Consider the following 13,834-nt stretch of genomic DNA (forward strand, 5'->3'; position numbering starts at 1 on the left):
GGCGTTTTGCTGTTTGTCCTGTGTGGCAGTGCAGTTTTCTCATGGCTGTGATGGAGAGGTGTGGTTCCCTTGTGTGACTGTGCCTTGTGAGGCACTGCTGTGGCTGTAATGGGTAACACTGACTTGTACTGTTTATTTCCTCCTTTGATCTGAATTTTTTCCTCTCTTTTGGGAACTTGTAACCAGAAACTGTTCTCCAGATGTGTGACAGCCAACAGAGGTGCGTGTGCAATTTCAGAATGGCCCTGAGTGATTGCTACCAGCTTGTCCTCTTGGCAGCATGGGCAGAATTTGAATTGGCAGGAAGGCAGAGCAGCCCCTGCGGCACCCTGAGTGACTCGATGTGCTGAGCTCCTTGGCCCCAGTAACAGGCAGCTGGAGTCCCAGAGCTGGAGTGTCTGGTTGTGCTTTGTGCCTAGCACTGCTGAGATGATGCAGAGCTAAAGACAAAGGGGTAGAACATACAAATGCTGCCATACAAATGCTGCTCCTGCTCTCTGTACTGCCCAGAGGGCAGGTACTTGCAAGATTACCTCCCACAGCAGCACAGATGGGCAGTAGGGACTGTGTTGCTGGCAGTGTGGCCATATGAGCAGCTGCACAGGACCAGATGAAAGAGCCATTTAGCCTGTTTTGCTTTCTCTGGGCTTGGGACAGTCAAGTCTCTGTCCTCACAGTGCCCAAGTCACCATGGCCCCTTCCTTCTCCACACTGAACTGGTGTGCAGGGGAGGTGAAAGGCTGTGTCAGTAGCCTCAGTAACAAGCTCAGCAGAGTGCCACAAATATAAAGGCTTCTGACAATCATGCCTTCTTGCTAATTATATTATATAGTTATTCCTGTATGTTGTAGTGGCAGTACTGTTCTGAATACTTGAACTTTGTAAATGCATTTTCCGGGCCCAGAACACAGACAGCCCCCTGCCATCAATGGTCTTGCAAGTAATTGTTTTGTTTCATTGTGGGTCTGATGCCTGTCTGTACAGGGTGGTGGCATCATGAAACTTTCCTTAGTGACCTATGCTGATAATGGCCACTGTTTACAATGCTTAACTAGGCTTCACCACTGTGGAGAGCTGTCTCAGGTGAACTCTGTGAATAAGGGTTTTGAAAAGTAGAAAGAGGAGGCAAACTGATGGACATATCACAGACCAGTGTTATTTTGGATCCAGCCATCCAAATACATCTACAGCATCCCACCATCACAGACCTGCTGTAGCAGAGCTCTTGCCATGGGTCTATGAATGCCAAACTCATTAGCTACAGACAAATAACATCTGAATAGTGTTTACCCTTCAGTGTATGACAGGGATGGGTGTCCTGCTGGGAGGAACTTGTTTGCTGGTGCTGCTCACACAGTCCCAAGAACATTTCTGTTTAAGTACTTTTGCATTTCAGTGTTCCCTTGCTGATCAAAGGTTTGTGTCTGTGCCTGGTGGAGGTGTTTAGCATCCACATGCAAGTCCCAGGATGCTGCTGCACTAAGCAAAGCTGTTACAGGAGAATGAGCTGCACTCGCAGTTCCGTGGTTTCATCCTTTTCCTGAATGTTTGAAAGCCATTGGGATGTGCATCTGTTTCCCTTCCTTCCACTGCTGCCAGCACAGTGTGATCCTAACGGGTCTTACAGTGACAATTACAGACACTGTGTTTTCTGCAGGCTGCCAGAGCCTGTTTGAGCATCAAAACACAAATGATACCTGTCTGTTCAGCTCTAGGATTGTAATCTGCATCCCCAAGTGCACCATGTAGGAAGTACCAGTGCAAGGTCCTAATGAAGGGACTTTGCCCAAAACACAATGTGTTTGTTTTAAGCAGGTAGAAATTATATTTATGCAGTGATTCACAAGTGGAATGGTCTCAACCAGTATAAACACATGGACCATCCTTGTTATTCCACTCAGTAATGAAAAATACATCTCAAAAACCTCTTTTCTGTATAGAGAGAGAATAAAACTTTTTGTGCTCGTATCTCTGCTGTGAACTGTCCTCTGTGTTGCTGCTTCACAGGCTGAAATAAAACTGTTAGCTGACAAAACAGTGCTGATGTCTTTACCACTTGGTGATCTATAGGAAGACTTGTATTTGTCTTCAGGCTGCTTTTCTGTGTATGCTCTGAGAAAGTCTTGTGCCTTTGGCCTGTTTTAGACAGAAAGGTGAAAAGCTCGAGTTGAGGAAGGAGAATTGATCTTTTGAGAACTGCAAGAAAAAATAAAATATTTTAGGACTTTCCTTCTAAGGGAGCAAAAAGAAGACTCCCTTTTAAAAGAAGACTCTGTTTACATGTGTTAATTCCCTTTGGTTTTTTGTGGGATGGAAAGGTCACTTTGTGTCTATCTAAGCTATGAAAAAAATCAATGGTTTAATCAATTTCTAAAGTAGATTTAGTCAAAATGACTACTGTGGTGTAGCTTGGGCTTTGATGTGTGAAGGTGTCCCAAAAAACTGCTACAAAAGTCAATGCAGGGCATTGCTGGAAGTAAACATACAGAAATTGTAGGGGAATTTTCTGTCCCATTCACTATGTCCACAGGGTGTTTTTTTTCCCTTGCCCAGTCCCAGCGTGGCTTCCTCCTGGTGTTCCTACTGAAAGAATGGATCACTGCGAGCATATCAACAAAAGCAGTCATGCAGTCCACTTGAGCAGTCATGCATAAATATGAGCAGACTTTCTGCTGTTAAAACTGATGGGTAGCCTTCCCTGAGAGCAGTTTTCCCTAGGCTGCTCGTCCCTGCTACTTGGAGTTGTCTTGGTGATCTTGTCCCTGACAGACAGCCAGGTATTGGTGTCCCTGGGTAGCTGGGCCAGGGGGGTTCACAGTGGGAAGTAAATTTCTTGCTTTGAAAATGCTAAGATAAGGACTGGTAAAAGCCATATATTTCATTCTACTATTCCCTTGGAATTATTTTCTTCCAAGTGCAGAGACCTTCCAGCTGTGACACTGACCTGCACCCAAACCTGGCCTCTGCTCCTGCCTGTACACAGAGCATATCCTCTCTGCCTTCTGTTCTCTGCAAACTTAGATGTACATTTATTGTATAACACAAAATGAGAAGTAACACAACATGAGAAGTGCCACACAACAGAAATCTGGTTAGAGGTGGAAGTTCAATGGGTCTCCTGCTAGAACAGAAGTAGAGGAAGGTACCTGTCCTTGTGATCTGGAGTGCCTGGTTAATATCTACAAGGGAGTAATGCTTTTCATGCAGTCATCTGGAACAAGTCAGGTCTTTGGGGAGATTTGAGATGGGTATTTATAATTTTGGGGTGTACTTCAGAGGCTATACAACTCTGAAGAGATGCGTTGTGTTAACACTAAGAAAGTGCTGCTGGAAAGAAACACGGCAGCAGGTGACTGTTCATGTAATGTGTTTCTTGGCTGTTTGACTTGGAGTCATAGAATGGTATGAATAATTGATCTGTGCCAACACCAACAGCATACCTGATAATTATTTAATTAAAAGAAAAGGCTGATGCTTCTGAAATCATGGTTTACTGGGTACATTTCAGAAAGTGGTATTCCTAGCAGGTGACTTCAGCAAGCATCAGTACTGTACTCTGCTGTTCAGTAGTTCATCAGTATTCTGTAAATAAGTCTAAAGGCACTGCTAATGTTGATTCAGCAGAGAAGCAGACCATGCTGAGGACAAATTCAAAACCATGGCTGGAAGTGACAGGAATGTTGGGATTTTCTTGCTTGAATATTCTGAATAGTATGTAAGTCCTTGGCAGAATGGGGGAAGTAGTGAAGTTTTCCTTAGAGGTTTGGGAGGAATTATTAAATGGTGATTAAGAAAGATGTGTCCTTAAATTTAGTACAGTCAGATAATTGGCTCTTAGTGAACTGATATGATCTTTGCAGCCTGATTTCTGTAGCTCCTCTGTTATGCTGTAAAATGGGTCCAGTGAAATCACATCCATCTGATACAGACAAGTTTGGACTTCTGTGTGCCAGAGATGCTGATTTTTCACTGATTGTGCCTCAGCAAAGCAGTGACCTTGAAGAAGGTGAAAGAGGTGGGAGGAGGACAGTCAAATTGATATTAAAAAAGAAAAAAATAAGTTATAAGGTGTTCAAGGACTCAAGAAAAGATGCCTTGTACTGAGACACTTACAGGACCAATCTGTTGATTGCCAAAAAAGCTATTGAGAGATGACTTGGTTAAAACATGTGCATAATTGACTCCAAGGAGCTTCTCTTTAATCCAGCAGAGAAGGAATTAATGGCTCAAGGCAGAAGGCAAACAAATAAGAAATTAGTCTGGCCTCACTGCCAGAAAGAATGATGGAGCCATTGTAGCAAACTACTAGCAGAGTAGTGAACTTAGGTTTTGACCTCCAAAGGCCTTTAGTCTGGATGCCATAAACCACTACATTTCACAGAACCACTTAATGGGCTTTATGGAGGTGTGAGTGGATAAAATGGAACAGTGCCTGTGTGTTAGGCAGGAAATCAGAGCAGCCGTACCTTAAATTATGTGACTCTGACTAGTCCTGGTGCAATTGATTTCTCTTTTTCTGTACTTTAGAAATAACACCAAGACCAGCTCAGTCGTGTTCTTCATCCCTGTTTGTTCTTTTCCCTCTAAACTTTGTTTATGTCTAGATGTTTTATGCACCATAAGTGGTACATCCTGGACATAAAGAATATTGTTCATGACAGGAGTGTCAGCTTGAGGTTTGTACTTCAAATATCTCCTGATAATGAAATCTTTATTTTTTTATATTTCTTAGAAATGTCAGTGTAAGAGTGAAATAAACAGTGTATCTCACCTGTCTTGTGGTATTTATTTTATTGATTAAACTTTCTAGGGGACTAGAGCTTTATTAAGCATTTAGTGTGTAAACCCATGTACCCTAAGGAATTATGTTAAATTCCAATGGCATTTAAGTAATTCAGTTTCATAATCTTCTCTTGCATTCAATGCAAAATCCTATACAAGAAGTAAATCTGATGAACGTTGTAATTTAGCCTCTGATTGTTTCAGAATAACTTGTGATTGTTTACAGGCTGAAAACTAAAGAGTTTTACAAGGGTCGGAAATCATTGAGCTCATTTAGTCTGGTGCTGTGTAAAGCAAGGCAGTGGCCTTTCTTGAATTGAAGCTAAACATTCAAGCTGAGACTGAATGTTAACAAAGAGAAGAGTTGCAAGTGATGGAGAGCTTGCTCTACTAAATACATTTCAACATACCTTTGAAAAAAGAAGCTTGAAAAACAGACCTTGGTCTGCTCAGGCCAGAAATATGCAATTAGCAAATTATTAACCTTGTTGTGAATGGTTTAAGTAACGTTGTACTTGTTCTGTTTCACTTCTGATTGACTATATAATAGCCACCATCAGCAGTCTCTGCTGTGTGCTGGATTGCAAAATCTGCTAATTAACACATTAGTTTCATATTGATGCTGCCAATGTTTGCATTGAAGAACGTTGCTTTTTTTGGCCATATGGATGGGTGGGAATATCAAGATCGTGTTATGGCTCTGTGCTCATTCATGTGTGATGCTTTGTGTTCTGTTTTTCCCAAGACATCTAATCAGGCTTGGGGCTGAGCAGTGCCTTTTTGGAGAATCTTTAACTGAAAGGTCAAAATAAGCACAAGGCCCAGAGACAAGTCTTGCTGTCACTCTTCCCAGCCGCCCCCCCTGCCCTCCGCCCTCCTTTGTGTGTCTCTCTCCCCATATACATATGTAGGAGTCCTTCACCCAGCACATTCATCTGTTATTTCTTTCCTGACACTCGGGGCTTTTGAGTGCCACTCACGGTCTTCCCAAACAGAACACAACTCTGTCGGCTGGATCTCTCTCAGCTGGGGGTGGGATGGGGATGATTTGTGGGGTGGGAGCTCCTGGCCCTCACCTGCTAATGAGGCTGCTGGCTTTGCACCATTGCTGTGCACCATCAGCTGCCTGGCATCTGTGTGTCTCAATTAACCATGTAAATCCTGGTAGACCAGGATTTACCCTGAAGGCAGTATGTGCTCATGGACTGGTACCTGGTGGTTCTTCAAGGGAATGAGTGGGAAGGAAAATGTGCTTTACAGTGGTCTCAAAGTGAGGGCTCCAAATGGAAGCTGAAGACTTGGATTCGCAGTCCAGATCGGGGCTGACATAAGTAAATTTGTTCACACTTACCCTCTGCTACCTCCCATCCGTGCACTGAAAGCGTTACCAGGAAACTCCCTGTGGGAGACCATAAACATCAGGAGGGGGAGATGGTAAAATCTGAGTATTTATTCCAGCTCTCAGGGTGCATCTGAGGAAGATGCCTTTGTTTTATTGAATGAGAGATATTTTATGGTATTGATGGGCTTGTGGCTGTTGTAAGAGCATTTGAGGCAGTCAGCTCTTCTGCTTTTACTGTCACTGTTTCAGCCCTGCTTGGTTTCTCTTTTCTCCTACTCGCCAAGTGCAACTGAAAATGAGGTACTGAAGCAGCCCATCTAGTTTTTTGTATGCAATCTAGCAAATATTAGTACTGGAAACTGGGCTCCTGCTGCTGTTTGTCTGGTAACATTACCCTCTGTTGTTTCCCTGTGCTGCTTTTGAAAAATGCTGGTTTGGTTTCTGTTTGAGAGGTGGTTGGCCCATAAATGTATTCCAACCCACCTAATAATTCTTCTCTCAAATCTTTCATCAGGTTTTTTCTTTTATATAGTTTAAAAAGAAAAAAAAAAAACTAAATGCCTTCCTTTACCCCTGGAAACAGCAGTCGTCTTGTTCTGCTGAGCTAAGTGCTGCTCATACTGATCACTGCTGTTCCCTTTGTGTTCGTTTATTTTAGAGTTAAGTTATAAGCTGTTTAAGACTAGGCTATTTTTGGTCTGTATTTTTGTAGGATCTTTTGCATGGGTCATCTAAACACTAGAATAAATGCTCTTAAAGGCAAAAGTACCATCTGTATCAGGGCAAGATGGTCATTGCTCTAAAAATGAAGTTTTGTGGGTTTATTCTAATAAACCATTTTGGCAAGCACATGTCTGCACAGAGGAATGCCTATGTCAGGGCTGGACTTATGACCATCTTCTGTCTTTATGTTGGATTGCCCTTTGTCAGCCACATGCCTGATGATCCCACCTTCTTCCTCTGTCCCTCTTTTGACAGTAGCTGTGGTGCTCAGCAGGGGCTCCCTGGCTGTGTTTGCTTTAGCTGGAGAGGTGTTTGCCTTCACTGCAGAATTCCAGTTTCCAGCTGCCGGGAAACCTGGAGTGCTTTTGTTGATTTATTAGGGCACAGTGCACCTCAGGAATGCCTTTGCTAAGGAGCTGGGAGTGATGGAGGGGATCCTGCCTGTTGCAGTGTGAAGCCTTCTTGTTCCTCTTTACAGAAACATCAAGCAGGAATTCCCCAAAGCAAGGCAAGGGAAAATAGCTGGCTACTCTGGAGAGTGTCAGAGTGAGACTCAGGTTTTTCCCTGGCACAGAAGTAAGGAGGTAAATGATAGCTGCAATTTTAAGTGAGTTTTTATGGGAGATGATACTGTGAATTGCCCTACCAGAGGGCTTGTATGCATTTGGTTGGTGTTAAAGCTGGCATTCCTGGGCCACTGACTAGGGCTTTTTTCTGGGACTTGGCTTTGGGCCATCTAAATCTTTTGCACTTGGAAGAAGCAAGTTTCAACCTCTTTGGATTTGCAAGCTTCTAAACATTTTACAATATTGATACAACAATGGATTTGGCTTTTTAATTATCTTTGGAGACAGCAAAAGTCTATGGACTTCAAGTTTAAAAACCACTGACATGAGCATTTCTTCCTGTAGTGAGTTCAGTAGAACACCTTCACCTTTCTAATGTGTTGTAGCTATCTGATGTGCACCCCTTTGCTTTGCTTGTATTGCATGCACACACAAATACATGTTTCTGGACTTTTTCTTTAATTTGAGATCCTGGAGGCTGTTGCCCCAGGTGATCTGAAACCAACACTGAGGAAGGTGTTTGGTGTTTGTACTGGGTCGGGTGGTCAGCTGGTCACTTTGTGTTGATCAAGTATTTGGTAGTTGCAGAGTAGGTTGTGTTTATGGGGCATTGGTGCTGAGAAGGAATTTCCTTTCCTGGCTGAGGTAGAAAGGCTGTCTACGTACAGCTTTATTCCTTTGCTTTAGCATTCCTTGAGGTTGTTTCCCTATTTTACAAATGCATCTTTTGAGAACTGCCAGGAAAATGTCTCTCTCGAATGGAAATGGAAATTTCTGAGCTCACAGGAATGAAAACCTTTGGGTCTGTGCTCACTGAGTGAAAAGAGGATTACCAACCCAGCCATTCTCCAGTGTGCAAAGCAGTGGAGCAAAGTCTGCAGAGACTCTCTGAAAGTTATTGGCTTTCCCAAGGAATGGTGCTTGTGAATAGAATTGAATGAGGTTGCTTGCGTCCTTCTTGGCTTCTCTGCTGCAAGTACAGAAAGCAGTGGAACTTGGAACTCAGTAGATGCCTGAATAAAATGGGATTTTTTTTTCAAGCCTTGTGAACAGGTCTAGAGCCAGTGTTCCTGCATTACTGTAAGAGAATTAATGGGTTTGTGACTGCATTTGGGCCTGAAAAAAGCAGGGAGGGGATGCTGATTTTTCCAGAACTGCTTGAAGGGTTCAGAAATGAGGGTGGTGTGCTGGAGCAGATGCAGATGGCTTATTTTCACTGGGGACTGTTAAATCTGCCAAAGTGTAAACTGCATCTTAACAGGAAGATGTGAGACAAGGCCTGCACATCTCTCCCTCCTAATTACTGCAGCTCAGCTGCTGCTGTCTCTTATGCTTACACATCTGAAAGGTGACAATGACAATGTCTGGAATAGCAAAGCTATAGCAAGAAGGATCTTTTTTTTTTTTTTTTCCTTTGCTGTAGTCTGGAACAAAGAAGTTATTCAAGCAATAGTCAAAAATATCCCTATGAAAAATCTTTCTCCCTGCATCTGTTATTCCAGAAGATAATCAGAATTTCTGTAGATCTTGATGGCTTGTCTCCTGAGTGACTACAGGTAAAGCAGCAACCAACTTTCTCCTCTTTCCCACAATGACAGCCTCAGGAATGTTCACCACAGCAGTGGGACTTCCATTTTTGCTGTCCCTGCAGTTCTGCACTGGGTTCCCTCTGTACACATTATCTTTTCAAAGAAGTTGGAAAGCCCTTCTCACCATTTCTGGCAAAAATCTCATGTAACATTTTCACAGCAGTTACTTTAGATGTCAAAACCTAGACTTTCAGATCCTCATCATTCGTGACATGCAAAAGATGAGATAGTTTTTATGACCTCCTCTTAGAGGAACAAGTACTTCAGTGGGAAATACTGCATTGTGGTTGTGATTGCATTGCAGTGGTACAGGCAAGAGTGGAGGCATGGCAGCTCCCAGTTGGGCTGTATGTGATTGTTGGATTTGGTGTTTTTCTCTGAAAATCTCTTTTAGGTCACAATTTCTCATGGCAGTCTTGCCGGTTAGCTATAAATGTGTTCAGTCTTCCCTCTACTCTCTACCCATGACTCTACTCTGTTTCACTGTATCCCTGTAAATCTGGTTTAAGAAACAGCTTTGTGGAAGTTTGTCCTCCTGCCTCCCCACCTGTCCTGTTTAGCTCAGGAGAACATGCTGCCAGGGCAGGATGGACTCTGATCAGACACTGCATGGGCTGGTGGGACTCCTCTTCTCTGGGGAAAAAACACACAGCAGGAAAAAAAGGCAACACAGTGCTAAAAACCACAGTTTTTTGGTGTTTTGTTTTTTTTAGGTGAGAGGAGAATGTCCTTCTTCATAGCCAGTTCACAAATAGAGAATAAAAGTTGAAGCAAGAGGATGCCTGTCCATTTGTATTAGCCTGGGAAATGGTGGATTTCTCTCATGAGGCCTTTGCCTCAGGCATCTTGCCAAAAGGCATCTAGTCTCTATTCACTTCAAACACCTACTGTCCCTAAGCCCAAAATGTGCAGAAAGCTCATGAACTGTGATCAGCTGAAGGCCAGAAAGCATGACCTGGTGCTTCATAAAAATCAATGAATTGAAGATCTGGATGCTTTGGAAGTATGAGCAGCACCTGCTGTGCAATGTGAATCTAAAGAGCATCAAAGGCTAATCAGCTCAAACATGGATCTAACCTGTATTTATGGTAGGAAAGGATCCTGGAATCTGTGCTGAAAATTAGAATTTGCATAAGTGAAGTGTTTTGGCAAACACATGCAGTTACTTTCTTCATGGATCCTGTGTATGGGCTTTCTTTCTTCAGAGTACAAAGAATTCAAGACAAATTTTACTTTGGAGCTAAAAGGCATGTTTTTAGCAAAGGCAGTGCAAGCAGTGTTGGGACAGACTCCAGGTCTTTGGTGTTCCTGAAGAAACACAAACAGCTGCAGAGAAGGGTATAGCTCAGATCCTTTTGCCAGCATGCTTAGCAGGCAGCCCTGTACCAGGTCTGGTTCAGGCTTCGACAAGTGACCTCTGTCACTGAATGGGAACATAAAGAGCCTCAGTGAGCTTTGGCTGAACTGGGCTTTTGCCTGGCTGCTCTGGAGAGAGAGTAACCTCAGTGTTCCCTTCCCTCCCTCCCTCAGTGTGTCTGTGAAAATACTAACTTGATTTAGCTGCCAAAAAAAGACATTTGAAAAGTATACATTGCTCTCCTGTGTCCCAACTTCTGTAAAATATGGGTTATGGTTGGTTCCTGTATATGGTGCTCAGTAATTTTACAGAAGAGAAAACGGCACCACTGCAACTATCTACACAACACTTAATACAGTGAGGTCTTAGTCTGTACTAGGACTCCAGAGTGCTATTCTGGGCATTATGAACCCGATTATATTACACATAGAGCTCAGATGGCTCAGAGCCACGCTCAGGATATTAACTGTTTCTATTAAGCTTTGCATTTAGAGATCCTTCTGTCAGAGGAGGGGGGCAATGTCGGATGAGCTGGCATTCCCACAGCAGAACAGTGTGTGTGAGCATGGTTAGGGAGTGTTTTGTATTTCATTTGCACAAGGGGTAACCCGAGTTCCAGAGCTTGCTAACATATGGATGCTCAGTATCTTTTCAGTGTACTAGTTTTGTAGCTGCAGGTGTTGTAAAGGAGACACGTGCTGATTTAGGTGTACAGGAGTGCAGGAGAAACCTTATAAAGTGCTATAAAGTTGTCATAAGGGAAAATCCATACATAGTGTATCATCTGGCAGAGAATGTGATGAAGTGGCATTGACTGTGATTACTTGTCAGTCTTGACAGCCTGTGCCCCTGAAAGAGTGTTTTTAAGATTTGGTGTAGTTTGTGATGAAGGTGGCTTTAAGAATAGTGAAGGCCCTTCCGTTTCTCTTAAAAAAAATTTCAAAAGGTTTCTTTTCACGGTTTTGTTTCCTGCTGTTCCAGATTTTGTAAAAACAAACACCCTGAAAGCCCAAACAACAACAATAATAAAAGAAACCCTTTGTGGATCACCTCTGCGATCCAAACAAAGTTGATGAGCTTCTCACTGTTTGAATACACATTGTCTGCCAGGTGGGAACTGTGCAGCTCTTCCTTCCCTCATCACCCTGCAAGTGCAGGAAGAGATAAGAGGAATTTATTTAATCCTGCCCTCACACTGGCTGAGTTTGAAGCACACTACCAGACAGGTTTGCTGGATTTGTAGCCTAAATGGCTGCCTTGGGTAGGAAAGGGGAGCAGTGAGTATGGCTGGTTAGGGATATGAGGCACTGGGATAGTATTAGTGGGAGAAGAGACGTGCTGGACATGGTAGCACATGATGCTGAGAAAGCAACCTCTCATCCTGCCCTTGAGGTAATGTGAATTTGCCTTTGTGGCGCTTGGGGTTAAACCCTTTTCCCAGTAAAATTGCAGTTTGCAGCTCCTTCTCTGTACTGGGAGAGGTGCAGCTGGTCAGTAGGGACTGGCTACTGTGCAGCAAAGTTATTCTTTGCAGGAGACAGGAACAAGTGGATGGAGGTGTCCATGTGCCGTGTGGATCCATATGCCGCTGTTCAGATCATGCTTTGGCTGATAGAGAAGGGGTTGAGTTTGCATGTGTTTTACTGAAGAATATTCCCTTTCTCAGAAAACAAACAGCTGACATCTTGACCTTGCAAAGGCTTGTACATCTTTACCTTTTGAAAGCACTTCTCTCCAAATGTGGGTCTATAGCACAAGAAATGCACGTGATGACCTTGGTCTTCCTGTGCTTTCTTGGCTACATTTTTTGTCTTGGATGTCAGTGACCCTGAGATCTGGGCATCTCCCTCTGCTGTTTTGTGTTAAAAACTAAGAACAAACTGTAATGTGTGGAAGCAGTTTGTATGACAGAACCCATCATCAAAATAAACTCGAGGGGATGGTGGTGGTGATTGAAAGAGCTTGGCTGAAACCTGGTAATTGGGCTTGATATAGTGAGAAAGAAAAGGGCAGCCAGGAAGGGACTGAATGGAAATCAGTCCCCAAAATAAATATCACATGAGTGGGGCATGAAGAGATAAAGAGTCTCCTTCAAATCAGATTCTGTGCCTGAGCCTTCCTCCAGAATTTCCTGCAATTTAGACAAATGACCAACTTCAGATTTTTAAGTGGTGTTTGTGTGCTGAACACTTGCAGGCGTGCTTTCCCATCCAGCTGCTGAGCAGAAACCCTTGTTCTTCAGCCTTGCTGGGAGCTGCTCTGCGCTTTTTTTTTTTTTTTTTTTTTTTTTTTTTGTGGCAGCAGCTTTTGCAATAGGAGCCCCCCCCGGCCGCCCCAGGATGGCTTTTTCTGTGAAAGAAGGCAGCGCAGGCAGGCAGGCAGACATTATCCCCTTGCCGGAAGGAGGGACCCGGGCTCCCTGGGGAGGAGGGACGGGGAGCAGTGATTCATTGCAGCTGGCTGCAGCTTGGCCCCCTCTCTCTCTCTTTGCCCTGGGTGCCAGCGAGTGACAGCTTGTGGGCAGCGGGCCAAGCCCTGAAAAGAGGAGTGTGTGAGGCCTTTAGCTTTCTCATGCTTTATCAAGCTGCAAAGAATAGCTCGATATTCAGCCAGCGTCGGTGCAGGTCAGGGAGAATGGAAATGCGAACTTAACTCCTGACATGCTGGCTGATGCCTGACCGCAGGCGGCGTGCGGGGCAAGAGGGAGGAAAAGCGCCTTGATGACATGGTAAAGATAACTTTTTGTTAAGTGGGCAGCCTCTGGGACCTGCTGGGAGAGTGGAAAGATTAAAAGAGGGCTTTCCTCTTGCGGCTTGCCGTCTGTGTGCCGGTGGAGGATGGAAAAGCTGGAAAGGAGAGCTGCAGGAGCGGCGAGCGGGCAGGAAAAGCGGGATGGACTGTGCTGGACGAGTGGCAGGTCTGTCCCTTCACTGTGGCAGGTGTATCCCTGCCCTGCCGGCACAGCACGGGGGGCCGTGGTGAGGTGCCCGTCAGTGCAGAGGGCAGGAGGGGACATTCCCGGGATGTCCCGTGTGCCGAGCGCTGCCCGCCGGCGCGCAGGGGGTTAAGCTCCCCATCGCCCGGGGGCGAGCCTGCTTCGGGGTGTTGAGCTCCATTCCCACGGCTTTTCCTTTCTGAGGGCTGGGGGAGGGATCGCCTGGAACAAGTGAAATGCCTGGAGGCTGGAAAGCGGCACCCCGGCCCCTCTGGCTGGCGCTGGCCGGGGAGGGATCTGCCTTCACCAGGGGCTGTCCCTGCGGGGCAGGGCACGGGGTATTTCTCTCCTTTGGGCAAAGAGAGATGGCTTTGCAGGCAGTAGAGTGCCTGCCTAGGGACTGAAATAACAGGATTCTCAGCTGGAAGGACATCAAGTAGAAATGAAGCCCGGACAGTCCCATGGGCAGATCACAGCACAGCTTATCCCCCAGGTTTTGTGGCTGAGGGAGAGCAGCGACTTTGGGCTCCCGACAGCACA

At 44.7% G+C, this 13,834-nt stretch overlaps 1 protein-coding gene across 2 annotated transcripts in view; it reads left to right on the top strand.

Moving 5' to 3' along the window:
- The window catches only part of PLXNB1 (plexin B1), a 77,905-nt gene that overhangs the window by 6,084 nt on the left and 57,987 nt on the right, over positions 1–13,834 (top strand). The window contains exon 1 of one of the 2 annotated variants that reach the window (XM_083869202.1): positions 12,534–13,087. The exons of the other annotated variant lie outside the window; for it this stretch is intronic. The gene's annotated coding sequence lies outside the window, so the exon portion shown is untranslated. Of the gene's footprint in view, positions 1–12,533; positions 13,088–13,834 lie in introns of those variants that run through there. 2 annotated transcript variants of the gene reach the window in all.

The sequence above is a fragment of the Zosterops lateralis genome (assembly GCF_965231275.1).
Source record: "Zosterops lateralis genome assembly, chromosome: 11".
NCBI classification, from domain to species: Eukaryota; Metazoa; Chordata; class Aves; order Passeriformes; family Zosteropidae; genus Zosterops; species Zosterops lateralis.